Consider the following 24,871-nt stretch of genomic DNA (forward strand, 5'->3'; position numbering starts at 1 on the left):
CTTTGTGAATTGCAGGTTTTCTTTGCCTGGAGGCAGAGTAGTTAACCTCCTGCAGGGAAATTCAGTCTTCAATAACCTGAGGTTCCCCCCCCCCCAAAGTAAATAGAGGGGATTTCTACCTATTTGCCTGAAGACAAAAGTGTGAGTTTTTGGGGTTTTTAGGATTTTGATTTTTTTAAAACCCTTTGTGCTGCTGGAAAGCAGGTCTCCAACTGGAAATAGTTGAAAGCTCTTTTGCTTTGATTTGGGGCCAGAGCAGAGACAAAGGGAATTGTCTTTTTCTGCAGGCTGACAATCACTATCAGAAAATAGGTATCCTATTCCAGCACAGCAAAATTTTACAAAATTTTACGAGCGTGGTATTGGATAGTTGTCTGGGCGAGTTACAGCACTTAGCTGACCTTAGTTCACGCAAAAACGTATCTCCCTATCTGGTTTGGGAACTAGAACCACTGGAGATGCCCATGCACTTCCAGAGGGTTCGATTACACCCATCTGTAACATATCCTGGCTCTCCCGGTCTATAGCAGTTTTAGCTTGAGGAGATACCCGGTAACGTTGGACTTTAATTGGGTGAGCATTACCTGTGTCAATGGAGTGGTATGCCCGTTCAGTCAGTCCTGGGGTGGCTGAGAACGTTGGTGCGTACCTAGTGCACAGCTCCTTGATCTGCTGTTGCTGCATACGCCCAAGGGTCATGGAGAGGTTCACCTCTTCCACACCACCAGCACTTTCCCCTTCATAGTAGACAGCTTCAGGCCACTCAGCGTCGTCTCCTCCCTGGGCTGTAAACTGACAAACCTTTAATTTTCTGGAATAAAAGGGCTTTAGGGAATTAATATGGTACACCTTAGGCTTTCGGTTGGAGGTGGGGAATGCTATGAGATAATTAACAGCTCCCAGGCGCTCCTGGACCGTGAATGGCCCTTCCCATGATGCGTCCATTTTATGGGCCTGGAGCACCTTTAAGACCATGACCTGGTCCCCTACTTTGAAGGAACGCTCTCTGGCATGTTTATCATACCACGCCTTTTGCTCTTTTTGAGCATCCTGTAAGTTTTCTTTAGCAAGGGCTAAAGAGGTTCGGAGGGTGTTTTGTAGGTTGGTTACAAAGTCCAGAATGTTAGTTCCTGGAGACGGTGTAAATCCCTCCCATTGCTGCTTTACCAACTGTAATGGCCCCTTAAGCTCACGGCCATATACAAGTTCAAATGGGGAAAACCCTAAACTGGGGTGTGGTACAGCTCTATAGGCAAAGAGCAACTGCTGCAACACTAGGTCCCAATCATTGGAGTGCTCATTTACGGATTTACATATCATGGCTCCCAAAGTTCCATTAAACTTCTCCACCATGCCATTTGCTTGATGGTGGTAAGGGGTGGCAACCAAGTGATTCACCCCATGAGCTTCCCAGAGGTTTTCCATAGTTCCTGCCAGGAAATTAGTCCCTGCATCTGTGAGGATTTTGGAGGGCCAACCTACCCTGGCAAAAATGTCTGCTAGTGCCTGGCACACACTTTTAACCCTGGTGTTGCTTAGAGCTACTGCTTCCAGCCATCGGGTGGCAAAATCCATGAAAGTCAGTATGTACTGCTTTCCTCTGGGTGTCTTTTTCGGAAAAGGACCCAGAATATCCACAGCTACTCACTGAAATGGAACTTCAATGAGAGGGAGCGGCTGGAGAGGGGCTTTGACCTGGTCTGGGGTTTTCCCACTCTTTGGCGTACTTCACAAGACCGGACATAGGTAGAAACATCCTTGCCCATTCCCTCCCAGTGGAATGACCCCCCCCCAAACGGTCTTTGGTCCTATTCACCTCAGCATGGCCACTAGGGTGATCGTGGGCTAAGCTCAAGAGCTTGGCCCGGTATTTAGCTGGAACTACCAACTGTCTCTGAGGATGCCAGACTTCCTGGTGTCCACCAGAAAGAGTTTCCTGGTATAAAAGTCCTCTTTCTACAACAAACCTGGATCGATTAGAAGAGCTGAGAGGCGGTGGGTAGTTCCGTGCCGCCATCCAAGCTCTCTGGAGGCTTTCATCTGCTTCCTGTTCGGTCTGAAACTGTTCCCTTGATGCTGGAGACATCAGTTCCTCATTGGATTGTGGACCTATGCTTGGTCCCTCTGGAAGCAATGTAGGGGATGGGGCTGTTTCCGTTGACCGTGAACCGCTCTCCGCTGGGACACTATGTTGGGGTTCAGGCTCCAGCTGAGCCTTTCATGTAGGGTTATGGGCTGCTGCCGGTTCAGGTTCGGTGGGGCCCTCTGGTGTTGAGGTTGCAAGTACTGGATTCAGTGCTGACAATGGGTCTGGTGCTGGTTGTTCCGCTGGTTCCGGTTCTGGGACTGGTTCCGTCGGGGTCTCTGGGACTGGATCCACTACTGCTGTTGCAGACATTGGCCTGGGGTCCGGGTCCCTCACCTCTGACCGGGTCCTGATAGAAGTTTCCGGAACAGAGCTAGGCCTCACGGCTTGTTTAGCGTGGCTGCGGGTGACCATTCCCATCCTCTTGGCCTGCTTCACATGATGGGCCAGGTCTTCCCCCAACAGCATGGGGATGGGATAATCATGATAGACTGCAAACGTCCACGATCCTGACCAGCCCTGGTACTGGACAGGCAACTTGGCTGTAGGCAAATTGAAAGAGTTGTACTTGAAGGGTTGAATCGTCACTTGGATCTCGGGGTTGATTAAATTGGGGTCCACTAAGGAAGCATGGATAGCTGACACTTGTGCTCCGGTGTCCCTCCATGCGGTGACCTTCCTGCCCACACTCACAATTTCCCTCCACTCCAAGGGTATCTGGGAGGTATCTGGGCCTGCGGATCTTTGGTGTGATTCCGGTGCAATGAACTGTAATCTGTTGGGGTTCTTGGGGCAGTTGGCCTTTACATGCCCCAGCTCGTTACATTTAAAACATCGTCCCGCTGACGGGTCACTGGGGCGAGGTGGGTTGCTGGAGAAGGGGGTGGTGGGATGATAAGATGTCTTGAGGGTTCTTTGGGAGGTAGGTGGGGCATTGGGCAGCCCCCGGTAATAGGATGTGGTCTGGGGTTGTCCCTTCTGGTCTCCGCTCCAACTACGACCAGTTTTCTTCTTCTCTGCCACCGCTACCCATCTGGCTCCAATCTCCCCGGCCTCGATTACAGTTTTGGGCTTCCCATCTAGGATGTATCTTTCTATTTCCTCAGGAACCCCCTCTAAGAATTGTTCCATTTGCATTAGGAAGGGCAAATTCACTGGAGATTCAACACTTGCTCCTGATATCCAGGCATCCCAATGTGGTAGGCATGTCAGGTAAATGACACGTCTGGTTTCCACCTTAGGGCTCTGAACCTCTGACAAGAATGCTTGGGTGTTATCCCCATTCTGACTCTCGCCTTGGATTTAAACAGTTCATACTTGTTCATGTGTTCTTTAGGCATTTCAGCCGCCACCTCAGCTAAGGGTCCACTGAGCTGCGGCCTCAGCTCTACCATGTATTGGTCGGTAGAGATGCTGTACCCAAGGCAGGTCCTTTCGAAGTTTTCTAAGAAGGCCTCCGTATCATCGCCTGCCTTGTAGGTGGGGAACTTTCTGGGATGGGAAGTGGTACCTGGAGAAGGATTGCTAGGGTTTGTTGGTATATTCTGCTGAGCCTTTACCTTCTCCATCTCCAGTTCATGCTTCCTCTCTTTTTCCTTCTCCTCCTCCACATGCTTCCTTGCCTCCATTTCCCTCCTGTGGGCAGCCTCCTGTACCTCCTTCTCCCGCCGCATGAGTTCTACCTGTCTTTCATGTTCCTTTTGTTTTTCCTGAGCCTGAAATCTGGCTAATTCCAACTTTTGTTGAGCCGTGGATTCTGTCATCCTAACCTCTCTGTTTTTAACTAACTTTACACCCGAGGTTTAGAAATAAACAAACAAAACTTGGCTGTAAAATTTTGCTGTGCTGGAATAGGATACCTATTCTCTGATAGTGATTGTCAGCCTACAGAAAAAGACAATTCCCTTCATCTCTGCTCTGGCCCCAAATCAAAACAAAAAACCTCCAAGTACTTGGAAACCTGCTTACCAGCAGCCCAAAGGAAAAAAAAAATCCTTTTCAAACCTGTGCTTCTTGTTAAAAAAAAAAAATCAAAATCCTAAAAAACAACCTCTGCCACTTTTGTCTCCAGGCAAATGGGTAGAACACCCCCCTACTTACTTTTAGGGAAAAAAAACCTCAGGTTTGTGAAGACTGTGAATTTCACTGCAGGAGATTAATTACTCTGCCTCCAGGCAAAGAAAACCTGCAATTCACAAAGATAATCCCCTTTTCTCTCTGCTCTGGCCCCAAAGCAGAGAAAAAACTACCTGCTTTCAGTTGGACCTCCTTTCCAGCAGCCCCAAAGGAAAAAAAAAAACATTTCCTTTTTAAAATCTGTTTTTCTGGTTCAGAAAATCTCAAATTGATCTCAAAAGGATTTCAGGTTAATCCCACCACTCTGCCACCATGTCAAGGTTCCTTCCCCACTCTGAACTCTAGGGTACAGATGTGGGGACCTGCATGAAAACCCCCTAAGCTTACTTTCACCAGCTTAGGTTAAAACTTCCCCAAGGTACAAAATTATTTTACCCTTGGATTTCCACTGCCACCACCAAACTTTATCTGGGTTTACTGGGAAACAGAGTTTGGACATATCTTCCCCCCCCCAAAATCCTCCCAACCCTTGCACCCCACTTCCTGGGGAAGGTTTGATAAAAATCCTCACCAATTTGCATAGGTAACCACAGACCCAAACCCTTGGATCTGAGAACAATGAAAAAGCATTCAGTTTTCTTACAAGAAGACTTTTAATAGAAGTAAAGGAATCACCTCTGTAAAATCAGGATGGTAGATTCCTTACAGGGTAATTAGATTCAAAACATAGAGAATCCCTCTAGGCAAAACCTTAAGTTACAAAAAAGACACACAAACAGGGATAGTCATTCTATTCAGCACAGATATTTTCTCAGCCATTTAAAGGAATCATAATCTAACGCATACCTAGCTAGATTACTTACTAAGTTCTAAGACTCCATTCCTGTTCTGTCCCAGGCAAAAGCATCACACAGACAGACACAGACCCTTTGTTTTTCTCCCTCCTCTCAGCTTTTGAAAGTATCTTTTCCCCTCATTGGTCATTTTGGTCAGGTGCCAGCGAGGTTACCTTTAGCTTCTTAACCCTTTACAGGTGAGAGGATTTTTCCTCTGGCCAGGAGAGATTTTAAAGGGGTTTACCCTTCCCTTTATATTTATGACAACAGGAAAGCTCCAAACCAAGAAAGCTCACTTTCACTTCACTTTCCCATGGGCATTTCCCTACCAGCTCCCTGGCACAGCAATACAAGTCACAAGAAATGCAGGAAAATAAAGCTGAGTGAAGGAAACCTCCAGGCACTTCAATCCCTCCAGCGTCAGAGGAAACCATTTGTGGGGAAGGGTCCGGCTTACCGAGGAGGACAAAGAGATGAAACATGGACTCGCCGATGCTGTGCAAAACATCACGATCCCAGAGCCAATGTGACGCGAGGGTCAGCACTTTGGCTGCTTCCTGCCTGCACAGAGTTGACAAACTGGGGGCAGCCAAAGCTGAGAAACCTGATTATAGACACTGAGTCAGAATGCTATCTGCTCACATCAAGTGGAAGCAAATACCCTCCCTAGCTTTCTATGCCAAAATTATAATCAGCGGAGTGGTTTCCCTGGACAAGCCACTAGGTAGGCAGAAGAAGAAGCAGCGGAGAGGGATGCGGTGGGGTAAATGAAAGCAGAGGAGGATTGTTCTTCTTTTGTGTTGCTCTTGGGATTCTGATGGAGGAACCTAAGCATAATTTGAGCTTGTTTCAATGGTTTTGCTTGAGCTCAGGTTATGAGCACAGGGGTTCCTTCACTCTCTGTTCTTGTCCCCTCTGAAATGGGGAATGGACCATTTCCTAAACTGGAGAGAAAGTAGCCTTAGAAAGCATAGAGGAGATGAACCAAAAAACCCTACATTGCCCCCCCTTATGGTCTACTGCAGGGGTAGTCAACTATTTTTTGTCAAGGTCCAAATTCCTTGGTCCAGATATAATCAAGGTCCAGACTCCAGAGAAAATCATTTAAAAAAATCGTAATAATAAGTAAATAAAAAGATTTCAGGGTCCATTAAAAATTTCTGGCTGTCTAGAGTTGGCCCGTGGTACGCCTGTTGAGTACCCTTGGTCTACTGGTTAGGACTTTCATTGATGCTGCCTTGGTTCCATCCTCAGTCAGGGAAAGAAACTTCTTGACACAATTCTCCATTCAGTCTTCACTGCAAATTTAAAAACCTCAGATAGCTTATTATCTGGCCATTTTCTGCCCTGTCCCTTATAAACACAAAAAGGGGCATTTTTAAAAACCAAACACTTTGAGATGGGGGAGAACTGGCTGACTCCAGCTGCCCATCTCTATTCACTTGTGTGCCGAATTGAATGAATCTCTTTGGATACACAGCAATCGTGAAGCATAAATCTGCTTCAGTGGATATACTGGAAGCGATATTGTCTAAATAACACCTGGCTTTTTTCAAAACCAGCAATAGCCACAAGAGGTCCCAGAATCGTCTGAGATTGGCTCTAGCTGACAAAGGGGCCCATTTTTCAGCTAGGAATTAAACTTCTTTGTTCCATTTTCTCTGCTTTGAGGCTATTTCCGCTTTTCTCAGGTAGTGTGGCGAGCAAACGCGCAGGTGGGTGAGATAATATCTTTCACTGGGCCAGCTTCTGTTGGGGACAAAGACAAGCTTTTCTGGGACCTGCATGGCCACAACTACATAGCAAATGCTCATAAGACATTAATTAGTTCTTCTTTCACTCTCGAATGCATCACTTTTGGTGTGACACCAAGAAACTATTTCTTAGCCCGCGTAACCGTTTCTTCTCCACATGTTGAGATTATCTTTCGGCTGTAATGCCATCACGTATTAAAATTCCAAATGGCCAATTAGCAAGCACCAGAATAAAGAATAGACAATTATTAATCTGCCTCACCCCTCGCCCTGCCCAGGATCTCTGCATTGGTTTAGGAAAGATTTTCACATAGATATTTGCGAATTGGGAAGTTTTAAATTGTGTCAGCTTCCGTCTAGAAAGAGAGAGTGGTAAGCTAAATTGCTCCAACACAGATTTCCCCATCTATGTGAGAGAAAGAATTAGAAAGAAGAAAGGAAAGTGAATCCAAGGTAGATGATTCTGACCTTTCCTTTGAAATGCTCGGTGCAATAAATCAGTGAATATTCCCGTAAGTAAACTCATGTAAGTGACAGAAAGGAGGGCATGGGAAAAGGCTGTCAAATGTTGTGTTAAACTTTAATTCATGAGCAAAATTGTGTGGCAATTAAATTACAACCCTAAAATATCGTAAAAGGATAGAATAACGAACAAAAAGTGTGGGAAATACGGGTGTATTTCAGCAAAGGGCTTGGAATGGAGGAAAACGAAAACTAATCAGTCAGGGGGAAAGGCACTGTTTCTGCCTAGTTTTAAGCCAGGGATATTTTGCGTGTCAAGCAAACATGATAACCACCATACTACACTACAATCTATGAGAGAAACCAATTGTGCCCAGCTTTGGATGTCCCCTTCTAAGGTTTTCTCAGCTGCCTGTGTATATCCGCTCCCTCAGTTCCCCTTTGAAGAACAGGACAACAAAGAACTTACTTTCCAAACTCAGACAGGCATCAGAAAAGCTGCAATGTCTCATGAGTTGGTTGAGTTCAGGATCCTGACGCAGGGAAGAAAGGTAAGCAGCAGGATACGGACCCTGGACTTCAGGAAAGCAGACTTCGACTCCCTCAGGGAACAGATGGCCAGGATCCCCTGGGGGACTAACATGAAGGGGAAGGGAGTCCAGGAGAGCTGGCTGTATTTCAAGGAATCCCTGTTGAGGTTACAGGGACAAACCATCCCGATAAGTCGAAAGAATAGTAAATATGGCAGGCGACCAGCTTGGCTTAATGGTGAAATCCTAGAGGATCTTAAACATAAAAAAGAAGCTTACAAGAAGTGGAAGGTTGGACATATGACCAGGGAAGAGTATAAAAATATTGCTCGGGCATGTAGGAAAGATATCAGGAGGGCCAAATCGCACCTGGAGCTGCAGCTAGCAAGAGATGTCAAGAGTAACAAGAAGGGTTTCTTCAGGTATGTTGGCAACAAGAAGAAAGCCAAGGAAAGTGTGGGCCCCTTACTGAATGAGGGAGGCAACCTAGTGACAGAGGATGTGGAAAAAGCTAATGTACTCAATGCTTTTTTTGCCTCTGTCTTCACTAACAAGGACAGCTCCCAGACTGCTGCGCTGGGCATCACAGAATGGGGAAGAGATGGCCAGCCCTCTGTGGAGACAGAGGTGGTTAGGGACTATTTAGAAAAGCTGGACGTGCACAAGTCCATGGGGCCGGACGAGTTACATCCGAGAGTGCTGAAGGAATTGGCGGCTGTGATTGCAGAGCCCTTGGCCATTATCTTTGAAAACTCGTGGCGAACGGGGGAAGTCCCGGATGACTGGAAAAAGGCTAATGTAGTGCCAATCTTTAAAAAAGGGAAGAAGGAGGATCCTGGGAACTACAGGCCAGTCAGCCTCACCTCAGTCCCTGGAAAAATCATGGAGCAGGTCCTCAAAGAATCAATCCTGAAGCACTTACATGAGAGGAAAGTGATCAGGAACAGTCAGCATGGATTCACCAAGGGAAGGTCATGCCTGACTAATCTAATCGCCTTTTATGATAAGATTACTGGTTCTGTGGATGAAGGGAAAGCAGTGGATGTATTGTTTCTTGACTTTAGCAAAGCTTTTGACACGGTCTCCCACAGTATTCTTGTCAGCAAGTTAAGGAAGTATGGGCTGGATGAATGCACTATAAGGTGGGTAGAAAGCTGGCTAGATTGTCGGGCTCAACGGGTAGTGATCAATGGCTCCATGTCTAGTTGGCAGCCGGTGTCAAGTGGAGTGCCCCAGGGGTCGGTCCTGGGGCCGGTTTTGTTCAATATCTTCATAAATGATCTGGAGGATGGTGTGGATTGCACTCTCAGCAAATTTGCAGATGATACTAAACTGGGAGGAGTGGTAGATACGCTGGAGGGGAGGGATAGGATACAGAAGGACCTAGACAAATTGGAGGATTGGGCCAAAAGAAATCTGATGAGGTTCAATAAGGATAAGTGCAGGGTCCTGCACTTAGGATGGAAGAATCCAATGCACCGCTACAGACTAGGGACCGAATGGCTAGGCAGCAGTTCTGCGGAAAAGGACCTAGGGGTGACAGTGGACGAGAAGCTGGATATGAGTCAACAGTGTGCCCTTGTTGCCAAGAAGGCCAATGGCATTTTGGGATGTATAAGTAGGGGCATAGCGAGCAGATCGAGGGACGTGATCGTTCCCCTCTATTCGACACTGGTGAGGCCTCATCTGGAGTACTGTGTCCAGTTTTGGGCCCCACACTACAAGAAGGATGTGGATAAATTGGAGAGAGTCCAGCGAAGGGCAACAAAAATGATTAGGGGTCTAGAGCACACGACTTATGAGGAGAGGCTGAGGGAGCTGGGATTGTTTAGTCTGCAGAAGAGAAGAATGAGGGGGGATTTGATAGCTGCTTTCAACTACCTGAAAGGGGGTTCCAAAGAGGATGGCTCTAGACTGTTCTCAATGGTAGCAGATGACAGAACGAGGAGTAATGGTCTCAAGTTGCAATGGGGGAGGTTTAGATTGGATATAGGAAAAACTTTTTCACTAAGAGGGTGGTGAAACACTGGAATGCGTTACCTAGGGAGGTGGTAGAATCTCCTTCCTTAGAGGTTTTTAAGGTCAGGCTTGACAAAGCCCTGGCTGGGATGATTTAACTGGGAATTGGTCCTGCTTCAAGCAGGGTGTTGGACTAGATGACCTTCTGGGGTCCCTTCCAACCCTGATATTCTATGATTCTATGATTCATCCAATTTGCCCTTCTCACAATGAGGCCAAAACGCAGGCAAATTTCTTAAGCATGAAACCTCACATCCACTCCACTTCTCCAGGGACATTTCCCTGCCAGCTCCTCGGGAGCAACCAACAAGACAAGAAACCAAAATGCAGTAAAATCAAGGGCAAGTTTCCCACCACAGGTTTCACTGACTGGGAAGGGTCATATAGAAATGTTTTGCCTTTTCATACCTGAAGACTTGGTTATTCTCTCCTTCCCTGAACTGGAATGGAAAGCAAGGAGATAGGTGTGAGAACAAGCAGAAAGTGCCCTGCTACACCCACATAGTAACTCCAGCTCCTCAAGAGGCATACGGATTACGTTGGGGTTGTTAGGACAACACAGTGTCTGTGTAGACACTGCCTTACTCACAGGGGCTGCTGGCTGTCTTGCCAATTTCATGGCTTCCGGCTGGCTCCCTTCATGGCTGCCCTCCGCTCCCTGATCCCAGCGGGGCTGCACCTTCCTGGCTTCTCGCGGGGCTGCTGCACGAAAGCTCCCGGGTCCCAGTGCAGGGAGCCGAGAAGCCTGAGCACTTGGCCCCTGCCCCCACTCCTGGCTGGGAGTAGGCAGGCAAGAAGCCCAGGTGGCCGGCTCCCACTCCAGGGGAGGTGGGGAGTCAAGAGCCCAGGGGGCAGCTGGGCTGCCAGGGGGGAGCTGCGAGGAGTGAAGAGCCCCGTTTCTCAGCCCCCCCACGCTGCCCCTCTTCATTCGGTGGAAGCACTCCTGGTGAAGACACACTCCACCGACAGAAGGAGGGGAGTGGGGACAAGCTCAAATTAAGCTTCCGCTTCCTCCATCACGATCACGAGAGCAACGGAAAGAAAACTCAAGAGGAACAAGCCTCCTCTGCTTTCATGCGCCCCATCACAACCCTCTCTGCTTCGTTTTCTGCCTGCCTTTCCTTTTGAAACTGCAACGGCTGCTACAGAAAACAATCATGTCTCTGAATTCACAGCAACATCCTGAGGATGATAAAAGTATGAAGGAATTCATGGTCCTTTATGACATAATAATAATTAATAATAATAATTAATACATTATTATTTGTATTGCAAGATTAATCTTTCCGTTTTGCAGATTCAGCTCCACATTGATTCTTGTTGCTCTTTGCAATGTATCTATCTATCTAGGCAACAGTATTTGCTGTTGTTTCAGGTGGAGCACTCAGCGTGTTACGTTTTTCTGACAATCTGTGTCTCAAAAATTCTAGCCAATATGCCTGGAAGTTCCAAGAACCATCAAATTATGAAGGAATTCGAGGTCCTTTTTTATATTACCATTTATCAGTAGTTATTATTTGTAGAGCAAAGATTAACCTTTCATTTTTTTAGATCCAGCTCTACGCTGATTCTTGTTGCTATTTGCCATGTATCTATAGCTATCTAGCTATAAAGGCAACCGGTTTTTGCTCGTTTCTTTGTATTTGTACACTGCAACTTTTCAGCCCAAGCCACATGACCCTGATTAATGTGATACCGGCCAGCCGTGGGTGATTCATTGCACTGTAGACATATCCTAACGTTATGTCTGCACAGCGATTAAAACACCCAGGGCACCTGTCTCAGAGCCTGGGGCAGCTGACTCAGGCTTCTGGGGCTGGGGCTGCAGGGCTATAAAATGGCAGTGGAGACAGATGGGCTTGAGCCCAACCTCTGAGGCCCCACGAGGGGTGAGGGTTTCCGAACCCAGGCTTCAGCAGGAACACAGATATCTGCACCCCACTTTTGAACCCCACAGCTTGAGCTCCAGGAGCCCATGTCAGGTGACCCAGGCCAGCGCTGCTGCCATCTTTATCCTGGGAGAGAGGGACTCTACGGGGACGTCTCCATTGCAATGTCAGCCCAGGGGTGGCAGGCTGTGCTCAAAGCAGCACCCTGGAAGCCCCATAGTCACCACTCTCATAGAATTAAGGTAGGATTTGTACAAAGTCGGCCTGGTGAGCTATCATTGTAAAAGTCGTGATCTGTTGAACGCTAATACCTGGGTGGATGGTGTGTGCTAGCCGTGTCTGGGAAGTGGTGGAGTTTTGCTCTGGGTGCATTACTGAAATATGTGATGAGGCTGGGAAGTGGCCACCACCAGCCTTTCCGGTGCGAAACTGGAGAAGCCAGACTCGCTGCTGGCCCAGTAAAGGTATCCACACTCCCAAGGACTCGTGTACAATGCGGACTTCTCCAAGACAGCCCGGAGACAATGGACACTGCTTGACTCACATCAAGGCAAAGGAACTTCCTAGCAAGTTGGAAGAAACTATGAAAGAGGGGAAGAGATTTCATGACTTGGCCTCTCTCCCCTGCAATTCAACACCTGGCAACACATCTGGAGGACAAAGACTGAACTGAAATAATTCAGAGATCAGAAGAGAATAATAATAATCCATTCAAATCTAAGTCCCCAAACAGACTGGTATTGGTTTCTCAGCAGAAAACTTTCCATTTGGGGGATTTTGTTTTCCCACTCAGACCTTGCCAAGGGGAGCAGAGAGAAAATCTTTGAGTTGCTTCCTTCACAACAGCTTGGCCTAGACACTCTAGCTGTGGGTCACTGTCGTGGCCTTGCTGAGGACAGGGGCATTTTAATAATTTGCGGAGGTCCCAGGGTGTTTGGGGAGATTATGAGGCTGTGACCTTTTGAGATAAAAGCTAAGAAATACAGAACTAGACAATTCTTTCATACATGTGGACTTTAGACATATTTCATTTAAAGCAGGGGGTCTAACATGCTGTGAGAAAGTGGAAATGTTGGAAGCTCAAATAATTCAGTTTTTTCTAGGTCTTGTGCATGTGTAAATGGCACAACACATTAATTTATAAGCACATCGTTCTTAACTTCTTTAAATATTATGTGGTGTATTAACTATATAAAGTGGGTTGTACAATACAATGACTTTTCCATGTGTTGCGCAAAACATATTTTTAATATTATTTAAATGCACCGAACTTCTTGAACATAACGTTGTTTATTTCATTCCTGTGAAGTGTGTTGGTAGCTCAGTTAATTGAGTTTATTGTCACTCTGTGTGTGTGTGAGGTACAACACAATCATTTAGTGATGCTGAAAACGTTCCCTTCTCCCTCCAGAACTGCGTTGGAATCACCTTCCCTTTGTAGATTAATTTACTCCTGTGTCTGTATGAGGAAAATATGGTTTCTATGAAAAAAACTCATTGTTTATTTAAAAGGACTGACACCAAATGGCCACACTATGGGGATACAACACCATGAATAAGAACAGGAGGACTTGTGGTACCTTACAGACTAACCAATTTATTGGAGCATAAGCTTTCGTGAGCTACAGCTCACTTTGTCGGATGCATTGAGTGGAAAATACAGTGGGGAGATTTATATACACAGAGAACATGAAACAATGGGGGTTACCCTACACACTGTAACGAGAGTGATCAAGTAAGGTGAGCTATTACCAGCAGGAGAGCCAGTGGGGGAAACATTTTGTAGTGATCATTGGAATTAATTTGAAAACTGGATACAGTTAACTTAGGCTTGACTAGAGACTGGGAGTGAATGGGTCATTACACAAAGTAAAACTATTTCCTCATGTTTATTTCCTGCCCCCACTGTCCTCACATGTTCTTGTCAACTGCTGTCAATGGCCGACCTTGATTACCACTGGAAATCAGAGAAAAAAGATGAGAGCAGAGTGGTTTCTAGACACCCTCCCATCCATCTAACACAGACACACAGACTTTTATAAGGCATTAACTTTTCCTTCTCCTTTATGATTCTTTAATGCATCTGGAAATATCAATTCCTGGAGGCCCCTTTCACAGAGCAAACAACCACAGACCAATGAGAAAGCTGGGGGCTGCCAGGTTGTTGAGGGCAAGTCTTGAAAGGGATGCACAAACAATCCAGCTGGATCCCCGGCAACCAGATGTGGGGATTAGCTGCCACAGCTGTGGCTGCTGCTCTGAGGGGAGCGGTATAAACTATCTGCCTGTGGATGCAGCCCACCAGCTGGTTCTCCTGGGGCAGATGGTGAGTGGTTGGGCAGGGATGCTGCACCGGCTGGGGTCTGAAATATGAACAGGAGTCTAAGGAACCTGCCTTCAGAGGTGGTCAAGGATGCGGAGGCCGTGGAGTCTCAGCATCAAAGTCATCAGGAGTCCAAGCTGCTTGGGGGGTGAGCTTGTGGGCAATGGCCCAACTGGATTGTTTGTGCATCCCTTTCGCCACGTCCCTTGTGATCCACCAGGGCTTGCAGCACCATGGAAGAGTACCCCTTGTGGTTTATGTGCTGGCTGCCCCGCTGTTGTGGGGCCAAGAGAGGGATATGCGTTATGTCTATCGCCCTGCCGCAGTCAGGGAACCCCAGCGCATTAAAGCCATCCACAATGGTCTGCCCATTTCCCAAAGTCACGACCCTTGATAGCAGCTGGTCAATGATTGTGTTGGCTACTTGGATCACAGCAGCCCCCCAGTAGATTTCCCCACTCCAAACTGATTCCCAACTGACCGGTAGCTGTCGGGCATTGCAAGCTTCCACAGGGCTATGGCCACTCGCTTCCCAACTGTGAGGGCGGCTCTCATTTTGGTGTCTTTGCGCTTCAGGGCAGGGGACAGCAAGTCACAAAGCTCCATGAAAGTGGCCCTTACGCATACAAAAGTTTCTCAGCCACTGGGAATCATCCCACACCTGCAACACGATGCGGTCCCACCAGTCTGTGCTTGTTTCCTGGGCCCCGAATTGGTGTACCATGGCATGAACTTGGCCCAGCGCCACCATGATCTCCCAATTGCCACATGCCATGCCATCTTTGTCCATGTCCTCATCAGTATAGTAATCGCACCGTCGTCACTTCCTCACCCGGTTTTGCAGGGACTGCACATACTGCTGGATAATGCCTGAGGTATTTACAACGGTCAAAACTGCAGCGGAGATCTGAGTGGGCTCCATGGCGCCTGCACGGGTAATCCTGGAAAAAGGGCGCGAAATGTAGGAGAGCAGAGTGGCAGGGGAAGAGGTGCTGTTTGGTTCGTGGTAGCCAAACAAAGGCAGGAAATGGTTGTCTTCTGTGGCTTTCACGGAGGCGGGAACCCAGGACAGACAACCCGGAGAAGCGCGGAAGCGTGGCACCAGCGGGAGAGCAGAGTTGGCGGCAGAAGCATTCGATGAGGAAGAGAAAGAGTAGACAGTAGAGATTACATCGGAAGGGGAGAGGAAATGAGAGGCGGATTCATAGTTGCAGGAGAGGAAGCGGTGCGCCATCTGCTGAAAGCAGGATGGCGTCTGCATGCCAAAAAGGCATGAAAAGATTGTCCGCCAGAGCTTCCTGATGACACGCACCAGAAACACCCGCAAGAATGTTTTTGCCCCATCGTGCACTGGGAGCGTTACCCAGAATTCCAGTGAGCTGCGGGAACTGCGGGATAGCGACCCATGGTGCACCCGTTCCGACGTTCGATGCTAACCTCGGTACTGTGGACACACTCTGCCGAATTCACATGCTTTAGTGGGGACACTGAAGACTGAATGTCTAAAATAGCTCCCGAAATATTTCAAATAAAATAATTTTGAACCAATTTCGTACTGTAGACGTACCCTTAGAAAAGTCTGTGTGTGTGTGTTAGATGGATGGGAGGGTGTCTAGAAACCACTCAGCTCTAGTCTTTTTTTCTCTGATTTACGTTAGAAAATCTGAAGCAGGGAGCAAGAAGAGTTGCCTTCTCTGAGGCTTGAACTCAGGACCTTCAGATTATGAGACTGACACGCTGCCCGCTGCGCTAAGAAGGCTTGGAAGAGCTTTAGGCTCGGTGCTTATAGAACCAGCTGAGCAGCGGGGGACAGCAGAGCAGCAAACAGCAGGAGTTTGCCTGGGAGTTCACCTGGAGCGAGCCCACTGAGGCTTACACCCTAAAGACTTCTCTGAGTAATTACTGTATCTCCTGAGGAAGCTCATAGTAGGAAGGTAATATGGATGGGGAGTGTTCAACTGTTGTGACCTGCACTGGATGTGCCATGTTTGTCTTTCTTCCAGAGGACAGAAGTGACTTTGTCTGTACAAAGTGCAAGCTGGTCTCCATATTGGAAGAGAAGGTTCAAGGTCTGGAGCAACAGGTATCGACCCTGTGTTGCATAAGAGAAACTGAAGATTTCCTGGACAGACGTCAGGATATGCTTCTATGGGCACAAGGTTCTGAAGATTCAGAGCAGGCTGCGCAGCAGGGACAGGAGGACGGTGAAGAAATCTGGCAACATGTGACCTCCAGAAGAAGAAGGGGGAACATCCATGTACCAGCAAAGCGGACACAGGTAAGTAACCGTTTTCATGTTCTCTCCACAGGTACCATTGCGGGGAGTGGCCCAGATGATACGTCAGGGGGAAGGGAGCAGAAGGAGACTCCACCAGTTGAAAGGCATGAGATGCACTGTCCTAGGGTTAGGGGTTCAACGACCACCACTCCCAAGAGAAGGAGGCGGGTGGTGGTGGTCGGGGACTCTCTGTTTGCGTCAGGGAAGCCTGGCTGTTTAAAAATAGCCAGAGCCTCGCAAACCAGCTGAGCGGCAGCGAACCAGCTGAGCAGCGGGGACAGCAGAGCAGCTCACAGCAGGAGTTTGCCTGGGAGTTCGCCTGGAGTGAGCCCAGTGAGGCTTACATCTTGCAAACGTCTCTGAGGAAGCTCATAGTAGGTAGGTGATATGGAAGGGGGGTGTTCAGCTGTTGTAACCTGCACTGGATGTGCCATGTTTGTCTTTCTTCCACAGGACAGAAGCGACTTTGTCTGTACAGAGTGCAAGCTGGTCTCCATATTGGAAGAGAAGATTGAAGGTCTGGAGCAACAGATAACGACCCTGCGTTGTATACGAGAAACTGAGGATTTTCTGGACAAAACTCAGGATAGGCTTCTAGGGGCACAAAGCTCTAAAGATATAGAGCAGATTGCACAGAGGAGCCAAGAGGCCAGTGAAGAAGCTTGGCAACATGTGACCTCCAGAAGAGGTAAGCAGAATGTCCGGGTTCCAGTAACACAGACACAGGTAACTAACCGCTTTCATGTTCTCTCCACAGGTACCATTGCGGAGAGTGGACCAGATGATATGTCTGGGGGGAGAAAGCAGAAGGAGACTCCGCTGGTTGGAAGGCATGAGATGCGATGTCCTGAGGTTGGGGGTTCCACGACCACCACTCCCAAGAAGAGAAGGCGGGTGGTGGTGGTCGGGGACTCTCTCTTCCGGGGGACTGAGTCATCTATCTGCCGCCCTGACCGGGAAAACCGAGAAGTCTGCTGCTTGCCAGGGGCTAAGATTCGCGATGTGACGGAGAGACTGCCGAGACTCATCAAGCCCTCGGATCGCTACCCCTTCCTGCTTCTCCACGTGGGCACCAATGATACTGCCAAGAATGACCTTGAGCGGATCACTGCGGACTACGTGGCTCTGGGAAGAAGGATAAAGGAGTTGGAGGCGCAAGTGGTGTTCTCATCCATCCTCCCCGTGGAAGGAAAAGGCCTGGGTAGGGACCGTCGAATCGTGGAAGTCAACGAATGGCTACGCAGGTGGTGTCGGAGAGAAGGATTTGGATTCTTTGACCATGGGATGGTGTTCCATGAAGGAGGAGTGCTGGGCAGAGACGGGCTCCATCTTACGAAGAGAGGGAAGAGCATCTTTGCCAGCAGGCTGGCTAACCTAGTGAGGAGGGCTTTAAACTAGGTTCACCGGGGGAAGGAGACCAAAGCCCTGAGGTAAGTGGGAAAGCGGGATACTGGGAGGAAGCACAGGCAGGAATGTCTGTGAGGGGAGGGCTCCTGCCTCATACTGAGAATGAGGGGCGATCAACAGGTTATCTCAAGTACTTATATACAAATGCATAAAGCCTTGGAAACAAGCAGGGAGAACTGGAGATCCTGGTGATGTCAAGGAACTATGACGTGATTGGAATAACAGAGACTTGGTGGGATAACTCACCTGACTGGAGTACAGTCATGGATGGTTATAAACTGTTCAGGAAGGACAGGCAGGGCAGAAAAGGTGGGGGAGTAGCACTGTATGTAAGGGAGCAGTATGACTGCTCAGAGCTCCGGTACGAAACTGTGGAAAAACCTGAGTGTCTCTGGATTAAGTTTAGAAGTGTGTGCAACAAGAGTGATGTAGTGGTGGGAGTCTGCTATAGACCACCGGACCAGGGGGATGAGGTGGATGAGGCTTTCTTCCGGCAACTCACGGAAGCTACTAGATCGCATGCCCTGATTCTCATGGGTGACTTTAATTTTCCTGATATCTGCTGGGAGAGCAATACAGCGGTGCATAGACAATCCAGGAAGTTTTTGGAAAGCATAGGGGACAATTTCCTGGCGCAAGTGCTAGGGGAGCCAACTGGGGGGGTGCTTTTCTTGACCTGCTGCTCACAAACCGGGTAGAATTAGTGGGGGAAGCAAAAGTGGATGGGAATCTGGGAGGCAGTGACCATGAGTTGGCTGAGTTCAGGATCCTGACGCAGGGAAGAAAGGTAAGCAGCAGGATACGGACCCTGGACTTCAGGAAAGCAGACTTCGACTCCCTCAGGGAACAGATGGCCAGGATCCCCTGGGGGACTAACATGAAGGGGAAGGGAGTCCAGGAGAGCTGGCTGTATTTCAAGGAATCCCTGCTGAGGTTACAGGGACAAACCATCCCGATGAGTCGAAAGAATAGTAAACATGGCAGGCGACCAGCTTGGCTTAATGGTGAAATCCTAGCGGATCTTAAACATAAAAAAGAAGCTTACAAGAAGTGGAAGGTTGGACATATGACCAGGGAAGAGTATAAAAATATTGCTCGGGCATGTAGGAAAGATATCAGGAGGGCCAAATTGCACCTGGAGCTGCAGCTAGCAAGAGATGTCAAGAGTAACAAGAAGGGTTTCTTCAGGTATGTTGGCAACAAGAAGAAAGCCAAGGAAAGTGTGGGCCCCTTACTGAATGAGGGAGGCAACCTAGTGACAGAGGATGTGGAAAAAGCTAATGTACTCAATGCTTTTTTTGCCTCTGTTTTCACTAACAAGGTCAGCTCCCAGACTGCTGCTCTGGGCATCACAGAATGGGGAAGAGATGGCCAGCCCTCTGTGGAGATAGAGGTGGTTAGGGACTATTTAGAAAAGCTGGACGTGCACAAGTCCATGGGCCCGGACGAGTTGCATCCGAGAGTGCTGAAGGAATTGGCGTCTGTGATTGCAGAGCCTTTGGCCATTATGTTTGAAAACTCGTGGCGAACGGGAGAAGTCCCGGATGACTGGAAAGAGGCTAATGTAGTGCCAATCTTTAAAAAAGGGAAGAAGGAGGATCCTGGGAACTACAGGCCAGTCAGCCTCACCTCAGTCCCTGGAAAAATCATGGAGCAGGTCCTCAAAGAATCAATCCTGAAGCACTTACATGAGAGGAAAGTGATCAGGAACAGTCAGCATGGATTCACCAAGGGAAGGTCATGCCTGACTAATCTAATCGGCTTTTATGATGAGATTACTGGTTCTGTGGATGAAGGGAAAGCAGTGGATGGATTTTTTCTTGACTTTAGCAAAGCCTTTGACACAGTCTCCCACAGTATTCTAGTCAGCAAGTTAAAGAAGTATGGGCTGGATGAATGCACTATAAGGTGGGTAGAAAGCTGGCTAGATTGTCGGGCTCAACGGGTAGTGATCAATGGCTCCATGTCTAGTTGGCAGCCGGTGTCAAGTGGAGTGCCCCAGGGGTCGGTCCTGGGGCCGATTTTGTTCAATATCTTCATAAATGATCTGGAGGATGGTGTGGATTGCACTCTCAGCAAATTTGCGGATGATACTAAACTGGGAGGAGTGGTAGATACACTGGAGGGGAGGGATAGGATACAGAAGGACCTAAACAAATTGGAGGATTGGGCCAAAAGAAATCTGATGAGGTTCAATAAGGATAAGTGCAGGGTCCTGAACTTAGGATGGAAGAATCCAATGCACCACTACAGACTAGGGACCGAATGGCTAGGCAGCAGTTCTGCGGAAAAGGACCTAGGGGTGACAGTGGACGAGAAGCTGGATATGAGTCAACAGTGTGCCCTTGTTGCCAAGAAGGTCAATGGCATTTTGGGATGTATAAGTAGGGGCATAGCGAGCAGATCGAGGGATGTGATCGTTCCCCTCTATTGGACACTGGTGAGGCCTTATCTGGAGTACTGTGTCCAGTTTTGGGCCCCACACTACAAGAAGGATGTGGATAAATTGGAGAGAGTCCAGCGAAGGGCAACAAAAATGATTAGGGATCTAGAGCACATGACTTATGAGGAGAGGCTGAGGGAACTGGGATTGTTTAGTCTGCAGAAGAGAAGAATGAGGGGGGATTTGATAGCTGCTTTCAACTACCTGAAAGGGGGTTCCAAAGAGGATGGCTCTAGACTGTTCTCAATGGTAGCAGATGACAGAACGAGGAGTAATGGTCTCAAGTTGCAATGGGGGAGGTTTAGATTGGATATTAGGAAAAACTTTTTCACTAAGAGGGTGGTGAAACACTGGAATGCGTTACCTAGGGAGGTGGTAGAATCTCCTTCCTTAGAGGTTTTTAAGGTCAGGCTTGACAAAGCCCTGGCTGGGATGATTTAACTGGGAATTGGTCCTGCTTCGAGCAGGGTGTTGGACTAGATGACCTTCTGGGGTCCCTTCCAACCCTGATATTCTATGATTCTAAGTCTGCTGCTTGCCAGGGGCTAAGATTTGCGATGTGATGGAGAGTCTGCCGAGACTCATCAAGCCCTCAGTCCGCTACCCCTTCGTGCTTCTCCACGTGGGCACCAATGATACTGCCAAGAATGACCTTGAGCAGATCACTGCAGACTACATGGCCCTGGGAAGAAGGATAAAGGAGTTTGAGGTGCAAGTGGTGTTCTTGTCCATCCTCCCCGTGGAAGGAAAAGGCCAGGGTAGAGACCGTCAAATCATGGAAGTCAAGGAATGGCTACGCAGGTGGTGTCGGGGAGAAGGCTTTGGATTCTTCGACCATGGGATGGTGTTCCAAGTAGGAGGAGTGCTAGGCAGAGACGGGCTCCACTTAATGAAGAGAGGGAAGAGCATCTTCATGAGCAGGCTGGCTAACCTAGTGAGGACAGCTTTAACCTAGGTTCACCGGGGGAAGGAGACCAAAGCCCTGAGGTAAGTGGGGAAGCGGGATACCGGGAGGAAGCACGAGCAGGAGCGTGTGAGAGGGGAGGGCTCCTGCCTCATACTGAGAACAAGGGGCGATCAGCGGGTTATCTCAAGTGCCTATATACAAATGCACAAAGCCTGGGACACAAGCAGGGAGAACTGGAAGTCCTGGCAAAGTCAAGGAATTAGGATGTGATTGGAATAACAGAGACTTGGTGAGATAACTCACATGACTGGAGTACTGTCATGGATGGTTATAAACTGTTCAGGAAGGACAGGGAGGCCAGAAAAGGTGGGGGAGTTGCACTGTATGTAAGGGAGCAGTATGACTGCTCAGAGCTCAAGTATGAAACTGCAGAAAAACCTGAGAGTCTCTGGATTAAGTTTAGAAGCATGAGCAACAAGGGTGATGTCATGGTGGGAGTCTCCTATAGACCACCAGACCAGGGGGATGAGGTGGATGAGGCTTTCTTCTGGCAACACGCAGAAGCTACTAGATCGCACGCCCTGGTTCTCATGGGCGACTTCAATCATCCTGATATCTGCTGGGAGAGCAATACAGCAGTGCACAGACAATCCAGGAAGTTTTTGGAAACTGTAGGGGACAATTTCCTGGTGCAAGGGCTGGAGGAACCAACTAGGGGCGGAGCTCTTCTTGACCTGCTGCTCACAAACTGGGAAGAATTAGTAGGGGAAGCAAAAGTGGGTGGGAACCTGGGAGGCAGTGACCATGAGATGGTCGAGTTCAGGATCCTGACACAAGCAGGAAAGGAAAGCAGCAGAATACGGACTCTGGTCTTCAGAAAAGCAGACTTTGACTCCCTCAGGGAACTGATGGGCAAGATCCCCTGGGAGAATAACATGAGGGGGAAAGGAGTCCAGGAGAGCTGGCTGTATTTTAAAGAATCCTTATTGAGGTTACAGAGACAAACCATCCCGATGTGTAGAAAGAATAGTAAATATGGCAGGCGACCAGCTTGGCTTAACAGTGAAATCCTTGCTGATCTTAAACACAAAAAAGAGGCGTACAAGAAGTGGAAGATTGGACAAATGACCACTGATGAGTATATAAATATTGCTCGGGCATGCAGGAGTGAAATCAGGAAGGCCAAATCACACCTGGAGTTGCAGTTAGCGAGCGATGCTAAGAGTAACAAGAAGAGTTTCTTCAGGTATTTTGGCCATAAGAAGAAAGCCAAGGAAAGTGTGGGCCCCTTACTAAATGAGGGAGGCAACCTAGTGACAGAGGACGTGGAAAAAGCTAACATACTCAATGCTTTTTTTGCCTCTGTCTTCACGAACAAGGTCAACTCCCAGACGACTGCACTGGGCAGCACAGCATGGGGAGGAGGTGGCCATCCCTATGTGAAGAAAGAAGTGGTTCGGGACTATTTAGAAAAACTGGACGTGCACAAGTCCATGGGGCCAGATGCGCTGCATCCGAGAGCGCTAAAGGAACTGGCGGATATGATTGCACAGCCATTGTCCATTATCTTTGAAAACTCATGGCGAACGGGGGAAGTCCCGGAAGATTGGAAAAAGGCTAATGTAGTGCCCATCTTTAAAAAAGGGAAGAAGGATGATCCTGGGAACTACAGGCTGGTCAGCCTCACCTCAGTCCTTGGAAAAATCATGGAGCATGTCCTCAAGGAATCAATTCTGAAGCACTTAGACAAGAGGAAAGTGATCAGGAACAGTCAGCATGGATTCACCAAGGGCAAGTCAGGCCTGACTAATCTAATTGCCTTCTATGACGAGATAACTGGCTCTGTGGATGAGGGGAAAGCACTGGACGTGTTGTTCCTTGACTTTAGCAAAGCTTTTGACACGGTCTCCCACAGTATTCTTGCCAGCAAGTTAAAGAAGTATGGGCTGAATGAATGGACTATAAGGTGGATAGAAAGCTGGCTAGATTGTCGGGCTCAACGGCTAGTGATCAATGGCTCAATGTCTAGTTGGCAGCCGGTATCAAGTGGAGTGCCCCAAGGGTTGGTCCTGGGGCCGGTTTTGTTCAATATCTTCATTAATGATCTGGAGGATGGTGTGGATTGCACTCTTAGCAAATTCGCGGATGATACTAAACTGGGAGGAGTGGTAGATACGTTGGAGGGCAGAGATAGGATACAGAGGGACCTAGACAAATTGGAGGATTGGGCCAAAAGAAACCTGATGAGGTTCAATAAGGATAAGTTCAGGGTCCTGCACTTTGGACGGAAGAACCCAATGCACAGCTACAGACTAGGGACCGAATGGCTAGGCAGCAGTTCTGCAGAAAAGGACCTAGGGGTGACAGTGGACGAGAAGCTGGATATGAGTCAACAGTGTGCCCTTGTTGCCAAGAAGGCCAATGGCATTTTGGGATGTATAAGTAGGGGCATTGCCAGCAGATCGAGGGAGGTGATCGTCCCCCTCTATTTGACATTGGTGAGGCCTCATCTGGAGTATGGTGTCCAGTTTTGGGCCCCACACTACAAGAAGGATGTGGAAAAATTGGAGAGAGTCCAGCGAAGTGCAACAAAAATGATGAGGGGACTGGAACACATGACTTATGAGGAGAGGCTGAGGGAACTGGGATTGTTTAGTCTGCAGAAGAGAAGAATGAGGGGGGATTTGATAGCTGCTTTCAACTACCTGAAAGAGGGTTCCAAAGAGGATGGATCTAGACTGTTCTCAGTGGTGGCGGATGACAGAATGAGGAGTAATGGTCTCAAGTTGCAGTGGGGGAGGTTTAGATTGGATATTAGGAAAAACTTTTTCACTAGGAGGGTGGTGAAACACTGGAATGCGTTACCTAGGGAGGTGGTGGAATCTCCTTCCTTAGAAGTTTTTAAGGTCAGGCTTGACAAAGCCCTGGCTGGGATGATTTAGTTGGGGATTGGTCCTGCTTTGAGCAGGGGGTTGGACTAGATGACCTCCTGAGGGCCCTTCCAACCCTGATCTTCTATGACTCTATGATTACCTGTTCTGTTCATTCCCTCTGGGGCCATTGGCATTGGTTACTGTTGGAAGACGGGATACTGGGCTAGATGGACCTTTGGTCTGACCCAGTGTGGCCGTTCTTATGTACTAGGGAATCTAGTGAGTCCACCGTAATGGGAAAGAGTATGAAAGTCCCTGGGTGTGGAGAACACTGGGAAATTAGAAGCTACAATTAAGGAGCAACAGACTCCAAATAGTCTGGAAAAGCAGAATGTGAAACATAAGAATCAGGTCATGTGACTTCAGGAATGATGGAGCCCAAGATCCAAGGAGTCTGCAGAAGAGAGAGATTGTGGCTATTGCACATGGGGATGGGAGAGCAACACTCTCCATGTTTCAGGAAGTTTCACTACCAACCTAGATCATTTTCCTATGCTGGGGTGCAATCTGAAGCAGTGAGGAGTTGTGTCATCTGTAATCCTGGGTGAGATTCATTGTTTTGCAGCTGGAGCTCCCTTGTCTGGATACCCCCAGCCAGCATTCAAGGACGCCCCGAGTGTCTGTGTGATCAGTAACCCTGGACCAGCAGCCCTGACTCCAGCAGCCTGCTTCTTACACCCCAAGCACATCCTGGTCTGGGTGGAGAAGGCTCAGGGTTTGAGAGAAGGCCAAGGTAGGAAGCTTCTGTTCGTTATGCTGGACCTAACCCCCAGTTTTACTTGAGCAAACTGGAGATATTTGACACTGTGTGATACTGCTCTTGTGCTCTGTTCCCACAGTGTTCTGCAGCAGGGGAGGGTCTCTGGTCGTGTGTGTGTCACTGGCACGCTGGGGTGATGCTGGAACAGGACAGAGTATAGGTGGCATT

General features: G+C 48.3%; 1 protein-coding gene and 1 non-coding gene across 4 annotated transcripts in view; one reads left to right on the forward strand and one right to left on the reverse strand.

Annotated features, from left to right (window-relative positions):
* The window catches only part of LOC141978953 (uncharacterized), a 215,637-nt gene that overhangs the window by 29,294 nt on the left and 161,472 nt on the right, over positions 1–24,871 (forward strand). The window lies entirely within an intron of this gene.
* TRNAM-CAU (transfer RNA methionine (anticodon CAU)) lies at positions 15,662–15,734 on the reverse strand. The gene has a single exon. It is a non-coding gene; the product is annotated as a tRNA-Met (tRNA).

Source organism: Natator depressus, chromosome 28 (genome assembly GCF_965152275.1).
Source record: "Natator depressus isolate rNatDep1 chromosome 28, rNatDep2.hap1, whole genome shotgun sequence".
NCBI classification, from domain to species: domain Eukaryota; kingdom Metazoa; phylum Chordata; order Testudines; family Cheloniidae; genus Natator; species Natator depressus.